Source organism: Lathamus discolor, chromosome 1 (assembly GCF_037157495.1).
Source record: "Lathamus discolor isolate bLatDis1 chromosome 1, bLatDis1.hap1, whole genome shotgun sequence".
Lineage (NCBI taxonomy): Eukaryota > Metazoa > Chordata > Aves > Psittaciformes > Psittacidae > Lathamus > Lathamus discolor.
This window is the reverse complement of record NC_088884.1, coordinates 55,719,471-55,739,145: the sequence shown is the minus strand read 5'-3', so window position 1 is coordinate 55,739,145 and position 19,675 is coordinate 55,719,471. Positions and strand designations below refer to the sequence as shown.

The 19,675-nt window shown below is 40.6% G+C and overlaps 1 protein-coding gene across 9 annotated transcripts in view; it reads left to right on the top strand.

Moving 5' to 3' along the window:
• Window positions 1-19,675, top strand: part of FAR2 (fatty acyl-CoA reductase 2) — a 142,107-nt gene that overhangs the window by 29,736 nt on the left and 92,696 nt on the right. Inside the window, exon 1 of one of the 9 annotated variants that reach the window (XM_065672257.1) lies at window positions 14,638-15,129. The exons of the other annotated variants lie outside the window; for them this stretch is intronic. The gene's annotated coding sequence lies outside the window, so the exon portion shown is untranslated. Of the gene's footprint in view, window positions 1-14,637; window positions 15,130-19,675 lie in introns of those variants that run through there. 9 annotated transcript variants of the gene reach the window in all.

The window sequence follows — 19,675 nt, the reverse complement described above, 5'->3', positions numbered from 1 at the left end:
GTAAGTGCTAGCTCTGAAGTGTCAAGAGGGGAAAAATCACTGGCCTATGAATTTGAGGAGGAAAATTGTTCTGGTTAAAATTAACTGTTCAAGTGATAAACAGTAGTGCTAAATGTTAAACTGGTCAATTTTTAAAAGTTTGAAATGAGGTATTCGGGGTCTGTGGAGCTTTCTTATCTCCCACACAATAATTATATGAAACTAGCATCAAAAGTGATGTTACTCAAAAAACGTTGATACCACCCAGATCTTTTTCACCAAGAAAATACCAGTCAATGTACTTGCATGGTGCTAATAGCACTTCCCTGTCAACTTCCATAACAAAATACAGATAGAAGTCAGTGGGTGCATTAGATTATTCTTAAATGTAAGATGCCTGAGCTCAGTACCATTGATGCTGTTTCAACGTGTGGGTGTATAGTGCTCTCCAGAACATACGTCTGACAGTTAACATAAGGAAGCAGCCCTGCATGAGAAGCCTGTTTCACACAATAAAAGCATGTTCTAGTGAGCACATCAGGCAGCTAAACTGAAGTGTTAAGCCTGAAAACTGTGCATGTAGCTCCATGTTGCAGCCCTTCATGTGCCACATCCGCCTGTCCCTAGTTGTCCAACAGAGGCCTCTTCCAACACAACATTTTAGGATCATCTGTTTTGTAAGATCTTTAACCTCCCACGCCTTTGGGAGTCTTTTCATCACTCTGGAGTACTTAACCTACAGCACATAATTAACATCTTTTCAAGACTATCTCTTTATTTTTTACAGAGATTGCAGTGGTGATTAAGATGCTTGACTGTCTTGGCTTCGCAAGCGAAATTATGACTCTATAAAATCTACACTATAGTCTACTCTAGCTTGCTTCTCCATTTCTGATTGAGGAGCAGATACCTCGTCTTGTATGAATATCACCTGTTGGTCTGTCTTCCTTCCATATCAGCCATAGCTTCCCTAATAAATTCATCATCCAGGTTTTGCATTAAATCAAGCCCGTAGACCTGATTCATCCCAGCAGATGATAAGGAGCACCAATTCTATTCTTCGGTCAGCCCAGAAACATTCTCCTGACCTTAGGAAAACATCATATATAGCCAGCCAGCTGTTTTTGAAAAACAGTCCTAACCCTCAGGGCTGGAAACACATTTGCCAACCAAGAATCAGGCTGTATGGCTTACTCCCAGCACCTAAATGACGTTTCATTACAGAGTGCATCATAGCTGTGTTTCTGCTCCTACACCCTTTCTCTTGCAAAACTGCATCACCCCTTCCCTTCTGCTTGGGATCTTTCCTGCTGTGTTTTCAGAAGGGCACTGGTTCCTGAGAGCAGTCTGTTAAAGTTCTGTATGGACCAATCTAGGAAAAAGGTCCTAGGTCAATTTTGGTGAAGTACTAGTTTGTAATGTTTAAAGCACTAATTTCTGAAGCCAAAATCAGACCACTTTTATCTAGGTTTGACTCAACAGCTGAGATACCTGTTTCCAAGTCAATCAAGTAGGAGACAGCCCTTAACTAGGAGGGCTGACCTGTAGTGACAAGCTCTAATGCTCCTGTCACCATGCCCTTGATAGACTGTAAATAGACATTATCTTAGGCTTAATGTACTAACACGACTTTATGCTGCTGCTAGCTGGAATGCATCCAATGGGAAGACTTCCCCTAAATATGTATTTCAGAAAATAAATATACTATTACCTTTCATTTTGTTATGGAAAAAATCACCAAATTCTAATAGTTTTATCTAAAAATACCATAAACTTTGAAAAAGGTTATGGACAGGTTTTCCAAAATCCTCTAAATACCAGCACTGAATAAAACTGGGTTGTTTGGAAATCCCTTCTGGTATTAATGTTATTTATTTGCTCTTTTTTCCCAGATGATTTCTCCGAACCAGGCTACATTTGTTTTCCTTATGAGAATTTTGTTCCAGTCCCAGTGCCACTGCAAACACTGGTACCCATGTGGAAAGACTTCCTAGCAGGCAGAATTTAGCCACGTAGTCACACACTTTTCCTCTTCACATTTACCAGATTCAAATGAAGTCATGACTAAGCAAAAAGAAGTTTTGTTATTTAAACTTTCTCTGAATTGCTGACAAAATCTATCCTGATAATGCAAAGTGGTGTGGGGTTTTAACTGTCTTTTCCCAACTTTGCTCTTCAGTGTTGCTGGTGAATAGGGTGTGCTGACTTTCAACAGCTAAGCCCAGGAAATGGCAGAGGCACGGAGTTCATTTTGATATCATTGTAGGGTAATACAGCTTCATCTAGTCAGTCTGCTTTGACTAAAATAAGAAAATTTAGGGGTCTTCCTGGTCAGGAAGAGAAGTTGTCTCCCTGTAGCAAAGACCCATTTCCTTAAATGTAAAATAGTAAAAATATCAAGGAGCTGCCCACAGTTGTAAGTTATTTGCAGCCCTGAAAGTTGCAGTATTCACATTTGTGTTCTCTCCCTTGAATCACATTTGTCTGTTTGCCAGTGTGGCATTTTCACACAGATCCAAAATTACTGTTTGCATCCAAATCCATTGCTTCGCTTGACTTTGGGCGAGTGGAAGGATCATTTTGCTCCAAGTTTGTTACCTTTGTGCCACTTGCTTGCTGAGGTGCTCTGTCCCCCTTGTGCAAGGATATCGCTGTCAGATCAAGATAGGGAAAAAAAAAGGGAAGAGGTAATGTTGGTTAAGAGTATGTCTGTGCTACACCATGTGAAGAGCAGTTGTTGGACTAGTACTTATGTCTGTGTCACAGCAGTGTCATGGGACGTTACGAGCTTACGTCTCCAGAGGTGCATTCAGAAGTGTCAGTTGGACAGCACTGCATGTGGGTTGCAGGAGCAAGGTTAATTAAGCGAGGAGCAGTGCTGCCTGGAGCTGATTTTATCACTTCCAGTTCTGGAAGCAACTTGGTGATAGCCAGACCAGGGCATCTCTTCAGTCCTCTGCTCTAAGGTACAGATCTGCTCCATGGTCACTTCAGCGGGATGTAGCCATTGTTCTTGCCTTGGCTGCTGGTTCAGGTGCTAATAATGAAAGGGTTTGGTCAGCACAGCTCTACAGAAAGCCAGCTGTTTTGCTGTGGTGAGTGTGTAGTGTCTTTAGAGTTCTTGACAATACTGGGATAGCTTTCAGGCATTTTTGTTGTTTTGTGAGGAGAAGGGATTGGGTTTTTTGGGGGGTTGGTTTGTTGTTTACTTACACTGGTGTTTTGTTATTTCGTTAAAAAACAATGGATCTGGTCTTTGTGCGTAACAGAAGAGCATTGTGTGAAGAGTGCTGGTAAGGGTGGTAGACGTGGAATGATGTGTGCTGGTGGTATTTTATTGTTTTGAAAACAAACATGCCCCTCCTCTCCAGCTGCAATCTGCTGATTCATTTGAAGTAGGAAGGTCAGATTTCACCCCTCTTTACCGTTCATTTCTTCCTATATCCTAGAAATATTTCAGAACATTCTTTATTCACTGCTAGGGAGCTTGTGCGTTCCTTCTTAGCTCTGCAGTCACCCAGAGCTCCTGCGTGCTTCTTGTTACTTTTGCTTCACACCCTGCTGTATTTTCAGCTGGGGCAGGTAAAGAAGCCTGGGAAATAAGAAGGAAGGAAGGTAACAGGTATGCTGTCGGGGGAGTCAGGTTTGCCGGCAGCAAGAGGACAGATTGAATGGTCACATTTCTATTTGCACGAAAGATTTTAAGACTGGCCAGTGACCCAACCAACGTTCAACATGACAGTTCCTCACATGCAGTTCCACAGGAGTTGCCGTGCCTCTCATGCTGTGAGGGACCGCAGCTGATTCACTGCAGAGAATCACAGCAATTCACCCGCTTCTGGTGACATCTGATTTCTGAAGAGCACAGCTGGTGCTCGGCAAAATGAGGGCTGCAGAACAGTCAAAGACATGCACTGACAGAAGACCACAGTGGATCAAGAAGGGCCTCACTGAAGAGGAGGAAGTTAACACCTTCAGTGCCACATGAGCTGTCTTGGGCAACAAAGATTTTAAGTTACCTCCCAGTTAGATGACTGTTGCAACTGAAAACAGGCAAATCCACGCCTTTTTTTTCCCAGGCCATTGCAAAAGACTGAAGAGGAGGTGGCAAATGTTAGGTGGCTTGGAGGTACGACATGAATCCTCAGTCCTGTTGAAAGGAGCAGTCCTTCACCACTGCCTGCATCTGAGCCAGGATTTTTGTGTCTTTGTGTATTTCATCATCTGTTAATCTCAGGAAGGGATTGGGAGAGAAAGCATTGCTAATATTTTCGGTTACAGTAGAGTATTGTCCACGGGCAGCTGTAAGAAAAGATGATTCTTCTCTCATGAACTTCCTGGTCATTTGCAGCTTTGGTGGCAGGTGAGGGATGACAGTGTAGCTGTTAGAGCAGCCAAATGAGCAGATTTGGAAAGCTGCCTTGCCTGAACAGATGTTTCTTTCCACAAACAAATTTGGAAAGCCCCTTTGAAGAGATGGTGTGGCCAGATCACCATGCTTAAGGGCTTTAACTTTCATGTCAGAGAAATCAACAATTTTGAGGATCAAAAACTTCTTACTGTTGTTCGCATTTAATCAGCAAGAAATACAGTAAGGACCCGGTTAGGAAATAAGTAAAAAAGTATCAGGCCTGTCATAGGATTTTATCCTACTTCTATCCGTTTGTAAGCACAGCAAGAGGATTATTTTAATGAGGTAATGAGTGTTTTATTTTGTAGTGATATTTTGAATAGATAAATTCAAGGAAAGATTGAGAATCCATGCTCAGATGAAATGATAAATACTGTACTGTTATGAAATAGGTAAAGCTCTCCAATGCTGGAAATGTTTCTTTAAAAGCAGTCATATCCTGTCTATCTCTGAAAGTGATACCTCACTGGCTTAAACATGCTGCTGCCAACCATACCTTTGCAGTGCACCCCATGGATATCTGTGCATGGATGCTAACCTTTGCTGATATGCACAGAGTGTCCTGGACTCCAAACCTCCTGTGTGTCTGCAAGTGTGCTTGCTAAACACTTGGTCTGTGGAGGAGCTCCTTTAGGAATGGGGACGGACCTTTACAACTCCTCTTGTTGCATTTCTGTGAGCTTATATGGTAGATGCTAGGTTGGAGCATAGCGGAGCAAAGTCCAAATTGTCCACTTAAGGATTAAATATTTATATTGTATTAGGGTTCTCAAAGAGCTCCCTACTTAACTATTTATATGTAAAACTGTAAATGAATGTGGCCATTAAAAAAAGGTTCCCTTAATACTACCAAAGTATTAAAACTAGTATTTTTTATATATACTTGGTGACAGAGAAAACCCTGGTACAGGGTTTCAGTACACACATGAAGGCAGTCTGAGGCTTTTCAGATTCTGCCAGATGTGGTTATCCTGCAAATTCTTTTTTTCTAAATATATGCATTTCTGAATTCTGAATTCAACGACTGTAAACTTAAGCTTGGATTTGTTGGAGTCATTGACTCCAACAGTGTTCCTAGGCCTGGTCGGAGCTCAGCTCTGGATGGGGGTGGGGGGTGCATCATGTGAGGGGAGTTTGGGATCAGCACCCTCACAGCAGCTGCACTGGCAGTAAACATCAGGCTTTTCAACCTTCTTGAGTTTCCAGGTGAATGGAGGTTAACCACTCTTATTCTCTCTCTGTCATGTATCTCCCCACCTTGCAGCCTGGTCTCCTTATCCTTCTATGCCCCTTTCCTCCTCCATGGACTTAATATAGTATCAGTGCTTCCCTTCCCAATGCTTGGCAAAATTCATCTCATTCCTTACTGAAGAGAGGAGCAGCCTAAGAGCAGGTTTGGCGCTACAAGTGATCCGAAGGAGACACCACTCTGATGTCACTTTACCTTCCTGTTAGTTTTTAGTATCTGTAGATTTTAATTTTGCCACTGTTAAGTTTGATAAAATCTGTTTGTATACCAAGTACCTGGGAGTACCAGCAGTCTTCCTGAGTAGGAAGAGATCCATGTACCATGTTATTTTAGATGGCTGGGTTTAAGTGTGTGTAATGCTGTCTGACTGTGGCAGAAGGACAGGTGAGGAAATCCTGTTTCAGATTGTAATTATCCAGTGTGGGTTGCAGCTGATCACTGATCTCTGTTGCTACCTTTCTAAGCCAAGTGTGGCTGTGGGGAAAGAATGGACAATCCAGTACATGCCCTGTCCAGCTGCACTGGCAATTTTGGCTGTTTCAGAGTTAGAAATAGGGTACACAAGTTTCAGCCTCTACAGCTACAGAATTGTCGTACCTAATATTGGAAAGTCATGAGTCATGTTATCATCCTGTTCCCATTTTCCTCCCTCCAAAGAGATCTAAACCGATAAGAAGCCACATCCTTAATGACGCATCTTAAGCTTATTAACTTTGCAGGACAGGCTCTTTAGCTGGTCTTTGTACAATTAGAAAACCAGAATTTCAAGTGCACAGAAAAATGCCTTTTGACTGCATACTCCTCAGAAGTCAGTAACTTTACTTACCCTCCCTTAAACCCTGAACTTAATTTAGTCCCCAGCAAGCTCTGGCTGCACTCACAGTCACCTCTCTTTCCCTCTTCCCTTGCTCTGTAGCCTTTTGCCCTCTCTGTTCACAGCTCCCCAAAGTACACAGCTGCTGTGTTAAACTGTCTGCCCTGTTAATGCTTCCTTGTTCTCTGCTTCTCGCTCCGGATTTTTCTCTTCTCCAGTTTACTCTGGAATCCCTCCTTAAAACAATAGTTTTTGAACACCAGCCTAATTTTTTGCCCAAAGGCTCCCAGTTCCACTCCACATCCCCCCAGCTGGATATTAACCTCAGTTTTTGTCCACAAACTTTTGTTTTCTGCAGCATCATTCTTTACTGGTGTACATTCACAGACCTTCTCACTGTCTTCTGTCTGGGCTGTAAAAGGTAACAACAAGCCTGGATTTACAGTAACTGGAAAACGTATGTTGAGATTTTTCTTAGTAGGGCAGGTTCCATCCTTTTACGGAAGTTGTAAGGAAATCAAAGCCCGTTTGGCCTTTTGACCAAAGGTGGGCACCTGCAATCATACAGAGTTTAAAAAAAAAAGGGATATTGTGGACAGCTGGGACACGTATGGGAAGAAATAATAACCTCCTTACTTTAGCCATATCACAAGTAACAACAAAAAACTGCCCACGTTCATACGCGTGGAGGGTTACTAAGAGGGGTCACTGTGGAGCTGATTCTACAGACAGTGTTGGAATTTTTTCTTTCCTCATCTCCAATGTCTTCTGTGGACCCCATTCACAGCCGTAGTTTGGGAATAAAGATACAGAGAAGCACATTTACTTTGACTAACATTTTGTTTGAGTTCTTCCTATACTTTGTCTCCTGGCTTCCTTTTGTTGCATATGCAGAATGCAGGCTGATGTTATTAATTGCCATCAGAATTTTACCCAACAATTCCTCAGCAGCTTCAGCAATTCCAGCAGCTGTTTACAGTTTGTTTTCTCTGAGCAGCTAGGAACAAGGACTTTCTCATAGTTGGACAGCAAGTAAGAAATTGTTTTGCTTATGTTTTGCAGAAGTTACTTGCTTTATAGTGTTCCTAATATATCAAAGGGAATGCACCCAAAATCAGATACATTCTCATTCCATCCTGAAATACCAGGCACTGAATGGATCCTGTAGAAGAATTAAATTCACCATAGCAGATCTTTTCTGGTCTAGTTTTTCCCATTTGGTTTTCAGCTGTTTCCTGGACAACTTCTGTGCATATTTGATCAGATCCTTTAATTTCCCAGTGCCTAAATCTAAATTAAGTACAACACTGTTTCTCTGTCTTGCAGTGGTGCAGTGACCTGGAAAGTGCTTTGCATTGCTTGGATTAGAAAAGAACAAAATATGGGAGAAGTTAGTAAAATTTGGAAGCTTTTATGGATTTGGCTTTATGTAAGGTTGTCCAGAAAGTGTTGCAATGAACAGAATTAGAACCCAGTTGTTTTAGGGTCTAGTTTAGCAGTGGCCATTATTGAAATAAAAGTCCATATTGTGAGGTTAAATTAATTATCACAGTGTGTACTGTAATAAATACAGCCAGCTATTTTGCACCTTTAGCAGCTCTGAAAATAGATGGACCTGCCTTCCTTTATTTCTTAACTATGAAATTCCTTGGAGTATGTGGGAAAGTCAGAGGTTGAGAATTTGAAGCTGTGGAGTGATATGGCAGCATTTTTATGCATATATCATTTCAGTGTATACTGTTGCACTTCTTCACAACAAAGATGCATTTTGTGCGTTTTCGAGTAATTTAACTAAAGGCTACTAAAACTATTCAGGCTACCTGGAAACTCAGCTTTCATAATTCTTTATGGTACCGTTTCTTTGCAGTCTTTTGCTGAGAGTCCAACAGTTCTGAGTTTCAGCCACACAAGTTTCCCATTTTCCAGGGCTTTTAAATGCTGCAACTTTTTGGGTTCGACTTTAGGAAAAAAAGAAAATATGAAAGAACAACAACAAAAAAAAAAAAGAAGTCAGGTCAGGCTGGTGACCCAGGAAGCAGCGCTTCATTGAAACTGCCCCTGAGAATGCCCTAGGGAAGCAGCAGTTTCTCTATTTATTTTAAAAGTGGAATATTGCAAAACTAAGGGACAAAGCACTCAGGGGAGAAGGAAAGAGATCTGCAGAAAAGGAGAGAGAAGCCCAAAGCATCAGAAGTGTGGTGGCCTGTAGAAAGAGAATGATTAAGACAGCTGGTAAATATTTCATAAAGCAAAGACAAAATACTTTTGCTTTATATGTTATTGGTCCGGAAAATATTTTCACTTCTCAAGACTACTCAGAAAAAACCTTGATGGCCAATACCTTTTTGCTTTTGTTATCAAAGTATCTTGAATTAAACCTCTTTTATTTATATAGTATCTATCTGAAACGCTTATCTCCAATCACCCCTCTGCTTTAGGTGAGACAAAACTTGATTTATTTCTTCTGTTAGCAGTTAGAGGTCAGTATTCCCTGGCAATTTTGTTGATAGTATTATCTTTATATAAAAGATTTCCTTTATGCCAAATATCATTTGTTCTTTCCTTTTTAACATCTATGTTGAGTGAGGAGCAATGATCCATTCGCAGCTCTCGGTGAGAAGCTCGGGCAGAACTGGGGAGACAAACCTCCTCAAATGTCCTTTGGCTGAAACTGCCTTTCACTGGTGATGGCTTGTTTCCCAGAGGTCCTGGTTTCTTACTTTATGTACTCCTTCTTTTCACTTTTTGGCCCTTTTGGGGCCAGTGTCAGTAGAAGTATAATGCAGTCCCTCTGCCCACACATATGAGGCACGTATAAGTTAAAGACCAACTAGTTCTTGTTCCTCATACAGTCAGTGAGAGAGGAGTATCCAGCAAGGAGAGTCAGAGTCTCTTTCCATCAGCATTTGCTGTCTATTATTTTAGGGGCTGCCCCAGCTAGTGAGCTTGCAGGAGCGAGCAGAGCTATTGACATGGGCAGCCAGGAAAAGAAAGAGCACTTGTGCATGCAGAGGAGCCACTGCTCATCCCAGCTTCCCACAGAAACCTGCATATAAATATGTCTGGAGTAGTAAGAGTACATTTGGGTTATGGTTCTGATAAAACAGATACAACAATCTCCTTCCAGAGTGAAAGGAATGAACAAGCCAGGCCACAGGCTGTGGCGTCCAGAGAGTGAAGGAAGGCAAAGCCATTTTCTTTCTGAATCAATCTGCCTGCTCGGACACTCCCTGATTTTAGTCATTCAGTAGCTATTTGGAGGCTTTCCTGATGCTGGAAAGATAAAGATATCTCATTTAGGTTTTCATAAGCCTGTCATTAAGCAGGCAGTGTTACCTTGATGAAAAAGAATTGCTTTCTGGGGAGCAGGTTGAGGCAGGAGACTGAGACATCTCAGGAAAGCCTTTCTGGCCAAAATAATTCCTAGATAGGCTCCATGGTAATCCATTGTCCCAAACCAGAATTTGTTGTACTTTAGAAGCTAGGTGTTTGATTAGTGCAGGAAGAAAAAAAGGTATAGAGAAGTTGCATAACTCCATGAAACTCAGTGCTTTTGAAGGTATTTTTATTTCTTTATGGAAAGAGTTCTTTATTTAGTTTGGAAAAATTACCTGCATTTATGTACATCTATAACATCTAAGCTGTTTTTGCTGAAACTAAAGGATAATTTATACTGAGTTTTGACATTTTTTATTAATTTTTTTCTTCCATCATCTTCACAAGTGCTCATGAAGACTGTTTCTGAGGCCTGCACCTCAGGGACATTTGCCAGAGGTCAACATACCATTTGCAGCAAGTAAAACTGAATGCCAGCACAGCAAAGAAACTACTCTTAAGCTCTACTTCTCCCTTTTACATGTTTATTTTCTTCTTCCTTGTCTCTTTGAAGGAAAAATAGTATGAAATGTTGTTATAATCAGAATAATTAATAATTAAAGAAACATAGAATGGTATTTATCTTCTTCCTCTACAAGTTTATTTCTTCTTGAGCATCCTGAAGATGGTCTTGACATTTGCCTTTTACTGCCCATGGGTCTGTTCTCAGACTCCATGGCCTACATACTAACCTGTTTTCTCCTGATGACATTGGCAAGTTTATTCAGCCCCCTTGGATGCATCCCATCCAGTCCCACAGAGCTGTGTAGCTCTGCTATGCCTGAGCCCCTCACTCCGTCTTTTTCTACCCGGGGTAACACTTTGCTCCCCCACATTCTGATATGAGACACAGGCATATGGGAGGTCTGAGGGCAGAACTTGCAAGTAAAGACTATACATTTATGTTTTCTACAGAGACTTAGAAGAAATTTAGAATCTTTTCTCTCACGAAGTTCCAGTTGGCTATCCAGATATCTGTGCATGGTCATCAGCACTTCAGTAATTAAGCAAGAAACAAAAGAATAAAGTGATGGAGCTCCAGTTTCTCAGATCCCATGTGCTAGAGCGTGACATTTTTTGCTAATAACCTGAGTTATTCTCCTCAAACTGGAAAAGACTTAGCTGTTACTCATCAGATTTTTTGAAAGGTTCCCATTATACTGGAATATAATATAATGTGTGGGTTGCTGCAGTGTGTAAGCAAAAGGGAAGGAGAAGGCAGAAAGGGAAACAAAACCAAAGGTAGTTAGAGAAAGAAGACCTCTTACCTTAGGTGTACTTTCACATCTTGTATAAAAATATATGCAATGTGAAATATAGACAGTTCTGTTTGAAGTTGGTCTAAAGAAGCTTGCAAAATGGAGAATGTTATTTGAACTTTAATTTGCAGGAAACCTGAATTGGTTGGAAAAGGCTTGTGAAGCTAAGTTTTTTTACTTCCAAGGTGAAGACTTTTAGCTTAATCTCACTTTGCAGTTCTGGCTAATTTTACTTCTATGATTGTGCTATGCTGGGAGAGTTCAGTGCTAAGAGCATCTCCTGCCCTAGCTTTCTCCAGTCTCTGCAACTTGTACGCTGTGTGCCTTGAGAGAGGAGGTGCTGCTCTGAGACAATGAGCAGTGGATTTTGTGAGCAACCTAAACCAGTTTTACTTCCTGTGCAGGCACTACCAAGACATTAAGGGTTGACAGCAGATAATAAAGTGAGGTTTGGCTTTGTGTCATGGTGGTGAGAAAGAGGGAGGAGGAGGGATGAGAAAAAGGCGAATGCAGTTCAGTGATAACTGGGCAGGAGAAGTGCCCAGGCTACTGAGAGCAAAATGTGAAATGGAGATGAACCCAGTATAGTTTCATCTGTTTAGGCAAAAACATAGGGATGCTTTCCCGTGAGGCAGAATCGTGATGTTCAGTCTCATCTATATCTGATAACAGTCATCAAACCAGAGAAAGTTTTTAAAGAACAGCTTAAGTAAAAGATTTGGCTGGGAAAGATGTATGAGGAAAAATTTAATAGCAGAATACATAGCAAGCACTGATTGAGATAAAAGGAGGAGGAGGAGGAATAACTAGAGCTGATTTAAAACTTGGTGTTTCCTTCCCTCAGGGAATTCTGCTAACTTCAGCATTTATCTTTATGCTGCATAGGAATTAAAAAAAAAAAAAAAATAATTAATTTGTTTGTTTGTTTGTTTTGGTGCTTAAACGAGGTTTATGAAAAATTTTAGTTTTGAAAAGGATGGTGTGGGTTTGTTTTTTTTTAAAGACCAGTTTGACATTTTATCTTCCTCCACTGCTTTTGATCAGTCCTGGGAACAGTAATTCAGAGATACCTTCATTGATCACCACAAGCCGGTGTCAGTGGCCAAGCGCTTTTTTCCCGGTGAATCACATTTATGTGCCTCCTGCTTTGCATCCAAAGAGCTGTAGCAGAATGGAGGTCAAAGCATACACCAGGATTTGCATGACTGTGTCTCTCTTGGGACATCAAGAGTCCCAATTGATAGTGACAATGAGAGCAAGACTTATGTAAGCTAGAACTGTCATTTGGCATAGTGACAATACAGGTGGATGCAGATCAATGTCAAAATGAGGCAAGATTTTGCCTCACTGCAAAATGACAGTTCCCAGTTGATTCTGAGTGACCTTGGCTCCAGGAGAAACATTTTGCATTTTTGGTGGAAAGAAGTATGAATATTTCAGTAAAATGATTGAAAATATGTTTGTAAATTAAAAGGGGAGAAGGGGAGGATAAAATTGCCCATTACTTCCCAAACCATCTTTCCTATGTAAATGTAGCATCAGCACAGTTATTATATGTGATGACATGGTGGAGTATTTTCTTGTCGTGTATAACAACTTGAGGAAGCTTTGTGTGTTCTCAAAGGAAAATGGTGGCACTTGTGGTGGTCTACTTGGAAAAGAAAATAGTTTCTTGAAGCTTATTGAGATGGAAAGTAGGTTTTATAGAGAGAGAAGCAGGACATTATGCAACACTTCACAAAGTTCGGATTTAATTCAGCTATGTCATGATCAGCATGTGTACTTCATCTGTCAGCTGTACAACAGCCATCAGCTGTTACCCTGCAATGAATACCTCTGTGAAAGGAGTATTTATTCATGCAGGATAATATTTAATCAGGATGGTCCTTATGTAATTTTGAGGGAGAAAAGGACTCCACAGTAGCTCGCACAAATGTCCCTCTTGGTTGGCTGTCTATGAAACACCTGCTCTAGGAGTCACAATGACAGAAAAGGAAACGGGTAATTTCAGGTGTCATGCTGCAAAGGTATCAAACTAGTATTTTATTATTTTTTTAAGCCTGTGGGCTAAAGTGACTCCTGTATGAGAAATGGAAGTTATGGTGAGGAATAATGAAGTGCAGACAGGTCAGACCTGGTCCATTGATACACAGCTTTGCTCGAGTGGACCAGCATTCAACCAGCTTTCAGGAGCCCCGTAGGCAACGATGGTCCTTCCTTGGTCTCAGAAAAAACAGGAGAGCCAGGGTGGAGATCGCTGAGCTCCTTTCTTTTCAAGGTGGTTCATGCCCTTCTCCTCCCATCTTCCTCCCTTACAAGCCCCTGTGAGTCAAGGAAGGCTTGTTTCAGTAGGAGGTTAGAAGCTACTCAGTCTGTTTGCTTAGGATTGTGGTTTAAGGTCCTTTTATATAAGGAGCTTGTTGCTTTTACTGTGTCATGATTGTGTCAATACTGTCCTTTGTAAGTGGGAGGACAGATTATATGAGTAAAACATACATATTTTCACCTGTATTTTACCAGGCTTTTCAAGAAAATATATTGGATAGAGGTGAGATAGGTGTATCCTCTGTGAAGAGAGAGAAAGTAATTTTACTTTTTAATCTGAGTTTCTTCTGCTTTCTTGCTGGACTTAATGGCCTTGCTGTAGGACAGAGCAATGAGGAAGAATTACAGCCTGAAATCTGTTTGCTCTGATATGTGGAGAAAAATGTGAAAGCATTATATGAGGCTATTTTAGTGAAAATCAAGTTATAATAAATTGGAATAAGGGGGCTTTTTTTCCTAGGCGTTGGGAAAAGAGCACTAAATTGTCTTAATAGATTGTGTTGTGTGCACAGTAGTTCTGCTCTCGCAGGCTGAAACCTGAGTTATGATGAAGCTGTATTATGATAAAGTGACTCATCTTTCCATTCAACTGCAAATTAACAAAAATGCTAAACCCGCTGCACAAAGAACATGCTATATCTTCTAGAAATAGCTGTCATATAAAAAAATGGTCATGTTGCCTCATTTTAGCTATTGTGACAACTTGTCTGCGGCTGTTGCAATTCTTCTCCCATGTTTTATAGTGGCTATGACAGTCTATTTGTCCAATGTACTTTAGAGTTGGTTTATTTCCTAGTAACTAGTGGCTCCTCTGCTTCCTGCAAATCTTTCAGGACCTCCCTTATGGCAAATAGAAAGGAGGGACTAACTGGTCCCAGTGCTGTGCTATGAAGTTTCCCATGGTGCTGGGGAGTTTGGCTGACTTTCCTGACTAAACTAACTGCATGCAGATAAACTGCTGTAATAGCAGATTTTTTTTCAGGTATGCCATGTTCCTAAATCCTTGGTCTGGTGTGCTAATAGTTCTCTTCCATCCTGGGTTGGGATTCTCCCTTTAAGTGATCCCTGCCAGTCCTCACTTCTCCGTTACCATCCTCAGCTGGGACTCTCTCACAGAAGCAGTGGATTAAGGCTGATGGATTGTGGATTAAAGCTAAACCTATTAGGTTTAGCCAACCTAAAAGGCTTGGGTTTTGGTTTATACTCTTCCTCGTTTGGTGGCCATGGAGGATCTGTTCCTATTCTAAGCTTCCTAGTTCAGAAGACAACACTGCAGGTTGGACTGAAGCATAAACAAGGGGAAAGAAAAGAAGGGCTTTGAAGGAGAACACCCACAAGGAGTTAAAGAGATGGCCTGAAATTATTCAAGTGAGACTTCATGCAAATCCTGGGGAAAGTTGTTTGTAGCTGTTAAGATTGTTAAGCTTTAAAACTGGAGTACTTGCTAAAAGAGGTAGATTAACTGTTCCTGTTGAGAGGCCAGAGTTTCACAGTGTGAAGGCCTTGGCAATGATACAGCACAAATGAACTCTTGCTCTTTCCTGCCCCTGCCTCTCATCCCACAGCCTCACAACGCCCTCAGCAGTGCTGACATACCTCTTTCTCAAGCCACGTCATAAACCAATCCAGTGAATTTGATTAACTCAGAACTTGACCCCACAAGAATTCTTCTTGCACAAGTGAAAGGGCAAGAAAAATACAGCCTGAGTTGCTAAAGGTAAGGATTTCTAAAAAACTAAAGCTGTTGCCAAAACCTCTGCATTTTGCCACAGTGCAGCTCCAGAGATTCCTGAGAGTAACAGGATCAACAGTGGTTTTCCCCTGGACAATACTCTGCACTGATTATCTCAATCTTGCTGTCAGAACTGAAGAATGTTGTAATTCGTGCCTATGATTGTACACATTTAGCAAATTAATTGGTTTGGGCTCTGCCTTGGGATTGTAAATTTGGTAGGATCAACCAATAAGATTGTTCCTGTAGTGTAAAGATGAACTAAGAGCTTCAGTATCACTTATGGGCATCGCTGTGCTATGCAGTGATTAGTGGCACTAAGAGCTCCTATGGAGCATCTGACACCTGGCAAACCTGACATATCACAGCCAATTGGAAAGCCTGACACTGTGAAGGTGCCTTTCTTCTATTTTCCCTTGCAGTTAATTATTTGTCCTTTAAGTCATACATAGCAGTTTTCATTTTCTGTCATGTTTCTAAGGATGATCTACGTGTTCTAGGAAATACTCAGTGTAAGTTCTCTCTCTTCTGCTAAACGCTTTGGCTTTCTAACCTGAAGTTGAATACTGAAGTTTTCTAAAGTTCCTGAAAATCTAAAAATGCCTGACATTTGTTACAAAAAGCAGATCTCCCAGTCTCTTCAGAAGTGGTCTTTTTATACTGTTTGAGTTTTGTCCTATATATAGGATCACTATATTGCATTTATTCTTTAGCCCCTTGACAGCAACATTTTTATTCTCTGTGTTACTAAATTTCAACTAGATCAAATAATTTGCAAGTAAGTATCATCTAAATTATTTATTTTCTCCAAGCGCAGATAACCTACTATATTCTTACTGTATCTATGGTTAAGCTTCCTTCTGTCAAGACTCAGACTACATATTCACAGGCATGATTTCTTCCCCCTCTGGTTATTTAGGACTGTATCTCTTGCAGGACATCACTGTCACTCAGTTGTTAAGATCCGTATTTCTTGGCATGTGTTCAATATAAGATGAAAGAGGATGGATGTGGTGGCAAAACCATTAAATCTCCCCAAACCTATGCTGGCTTCCAGTGCACATTAAGGCCACCTCTGTGGATTGTTTTCTCTGGCTTCAAACACTCTTCTGATAAAATAAGGATCATTGGGTCACACATGTTACCCTGACACCTGTTTTCTCTGTTGGAAAGGGGTCAAGAAAGGGAACTGGCAAAAAATATAACAGAGAGCCTCTGTAAGGTGTGATTACTCAGCCAGGAAAAATTCTCAGGAAGCCAAATATGCTGAGTTTTAGGCTGTTTTGCACTGCAGGGGGAAAAAAGTTTGTCCTAAACCAGGTTTTTATGCTACAGAGATTTCAAGAAATAAAATTTTGAGCAGAGTGAAATACCTCTCCTGTTTCGTTATGCTATGCTTTTACAAGCAGCAGAGTGTACCACTCTTATGCTATTAAACTGGAGAAAAAAATGGCTGCTATTCCCTGTAGCCATGTTCCCTGCTATTCTTTTCCCTAACAGGCTTGAGTGGGAGCCTTACTTGCGTGCTCACTGTAGTAAATATCTCTGTATTGCAGGAACTGTCCTGCCTCAAAGACTAGTTTTTGGCAAGGTCATTGTGTGTTTTGGCTGTTAATAACACAACATTTTTCTTTCTTGTGGCAAGCCTAGTGCAGATACATGCTACTTACTATGTCCCCTCCCAGTTAAGCTGTGTATTTTGGCAAAGTATTTCCAGCTTGGTAATATTCATGTACCTCACTTCAACCCTTCTTAATAGGACTTTTATCTGGAGCAAAGATTAGCAGCAAAAAATCCAAGATGGGGGATATAGAGCAAGTGTTTCAAGGCTTGGGGGTGAATAATTTGTGTCTGAAGAATCATGACAGTAATGCAATTAGTGATACCTTCAAGAGGACATCGCACATTTTGGCTGCGGTTTAGAGAAACAGGAACTGATAACAGTTTGTTTATTGAGAGGTAGCCTTCCATGCATGTATGTTGTTACACCAAGTCACTAGATTTTTATTCTCACAGCATGTCTGGGGTTTGGACTGAGGGCAGAATCTGAACCTACATGGGACTTCCAATGCATTGCAAAGATCCAGAGCCTGAGAGACTTGACTTAGATGTGAACCCTTGTGCTCTGCTTGGCTCGTTGAGCTTAAGCGGTTGAGCTTATGCTGAATAACAAAATAGAGGGCTATAAGATAGATGAGCCTGCTTTGGCTGTCTCAGTGTAAGGGAGCTAAAACCACCAAAGCACCTTGGCAGTGTTTCAGTTTCAGAACTAGCAACTTTTGCTTGATATTTATAACCTCAGCTGTGAGCTTTGTCTCCAAGATCACAAGGTCATTCAAGTCAAAAAGAACATAATTTCTTGGAAAATATAATAAAAAATTATAAACAGGAATTGAGTCATTATTTGTTTTCTTAAATGATATGGATAAATCCTTCCTTTTAGAAGGGTCCTCAATGGTTTGTTGTTGTGTTTGATGAAACATTAATGTTTGTGTAGTCACAACACAGCTAAATACCTTTACCTTGGGACATAAGAATTTCCTTTCTCTACAAGACAGGAAAAGGCTTAAAACAAACAAACAAAAAAATCTGGACTCACCAATACGCTTTACTTGTACCTTAGCTTGCAGTCACTGGCACACAATAGCACAGCATTTACTGCAGTGTTTTCTGCAAGCATAATGTAATTAATTAATTTACTTGCATCTATTTTGAGATACTGCATCTTGTCTGTGTTTTGTCATTAACTTTCTGAAACATCAATACACGATGCTAAAAGAAGCCTCCTATCAGAGAGAAAACTGAGACTGCGTTATCTGGGAGCATACCTGCCTTCATGCCACATGAAGGTGGCACACCAACTTTGTGTGGTCTTGTGTATTTGGAAGGCAGATCCATATCAATAAACCCAGAGGCAGTACCAGTAAGCTGTCTGGCTTGACATCTTCCTGCTTGAGAGAAGAAGATCAGATCAGGGTAGTGGCAGGGGGCTTGCTGGGTGGCTGCTCTACAGGGCTGTACTTCATGAGCCATGTGAAGTCAGTGCAGGTATTTCATTCTCAGGGTACATTCCTGGGTTTTTAATTTAAATAAGGTAATTTGAAATTATTCCAAATTTTAAACTGCGGGTTGAATTCAAGAGGACTGTGTGGAATTCCCTGGAAATGGGAATTCTTGATCTTAGAGATCATTTCTTGATCTTATATTTTTTGATCTTGATTTCTTGATCTTACAGATCATGCTAGGATAAAAAGGGGGGGGGGGAGGTGTAGAGCCAGCATTACAAAATTTGTAGATATTTTTCTTTACAAGATAACTTTATATTTTAATTGTTAGCCATTGGGGGGTGGGGGAAGAAAGAGAAGAAAAACGTCATTTGCTATAGGAGCATGTAAATTTTGATTGCAATTCTTAAGGATAAGAAGGTAATTTCTGATTCAGGAAAACACGGGTACTAATTTGTACCTGGCACTCATTACAACAGGATTATTCAAGTGCTTAACTCAAACTTTTCTTGGATGTTTAGAATCAAATCATTAAATTACTTCTTTCCACCCCCTTGCATTTCAGTGCACAGAGAATGTCATAGATGATATTAGTACAGCCTGGTCAGCCTTTCCTGATGCTGCACTTTTTTATTCAATGGAATTATTCAGTGTATTTTTTGGAACTTCTATGAATATGCCTTGTCATCTTCCATCAGCTTTTCTTCTAAATATGGGAGAAGGGCGTAAGAAAAAATTAGTCTGTATGTGGAAAAGGAGGAAAAATGTTCTCTGTGCCAGTATGTGCTAGCCAGGAGGCATTTTCTATTGACATTTTAATGTCTCTTCTTTCTGGAGAAGTGTTTCAAAAGCTCCCAGTGCTGCAAAGTTCTCTGCTGCCTCATTATTCAGAGCTGCTGATGTGCTGAGCAAAGTTCCTTAATGCAGCTTTTGGTAACTCCAGGGAATTCTCTTTTGTTTCCTCTTCCTGCTCTTTTTCCTTTATCTGAAGAGTAAATGTTTGTGTTTCTTGGAGGACTTTAGGGAAAGTAATCTGCACACTGTGCTCCCTATCTTCTACAGAAACCAAGGGAGGAGATTTAAGGAGTGTATTTTCCTTGCAGTTTGTGAGAAAATCTAATTTGGAAGGGTATTATTTTTGTCTCCAGTTTGGCTTCTTCCACATACAATTATCATTTCTCTCCTGAATGCAGTTTGGTCTGTGAGCTCTTGAGTAAGAGGAATAACTGCATGACAAAAATAAATAACTCAAACAACAAACCAAAACCCACCAAAACCAACCAACCAAAAAACCACCAATGAAATAATTTTGAAGACTTTTTAAATATACGTATTCACATGATACCAGTGAAACTGCAATACTGCAACAACTATTTTAGTAAAATCAGTGTATCTTACAGCATATATGGTCTTTCTTGCTGTTACAGTCTTTGGCTTGCGAAATGGAAGTTACATCTACTATGACTAAAACAATTTCAAAGAACTAAACAAACCACACAAAAAGAGCAAAAAAGTGGCTGCTTGGC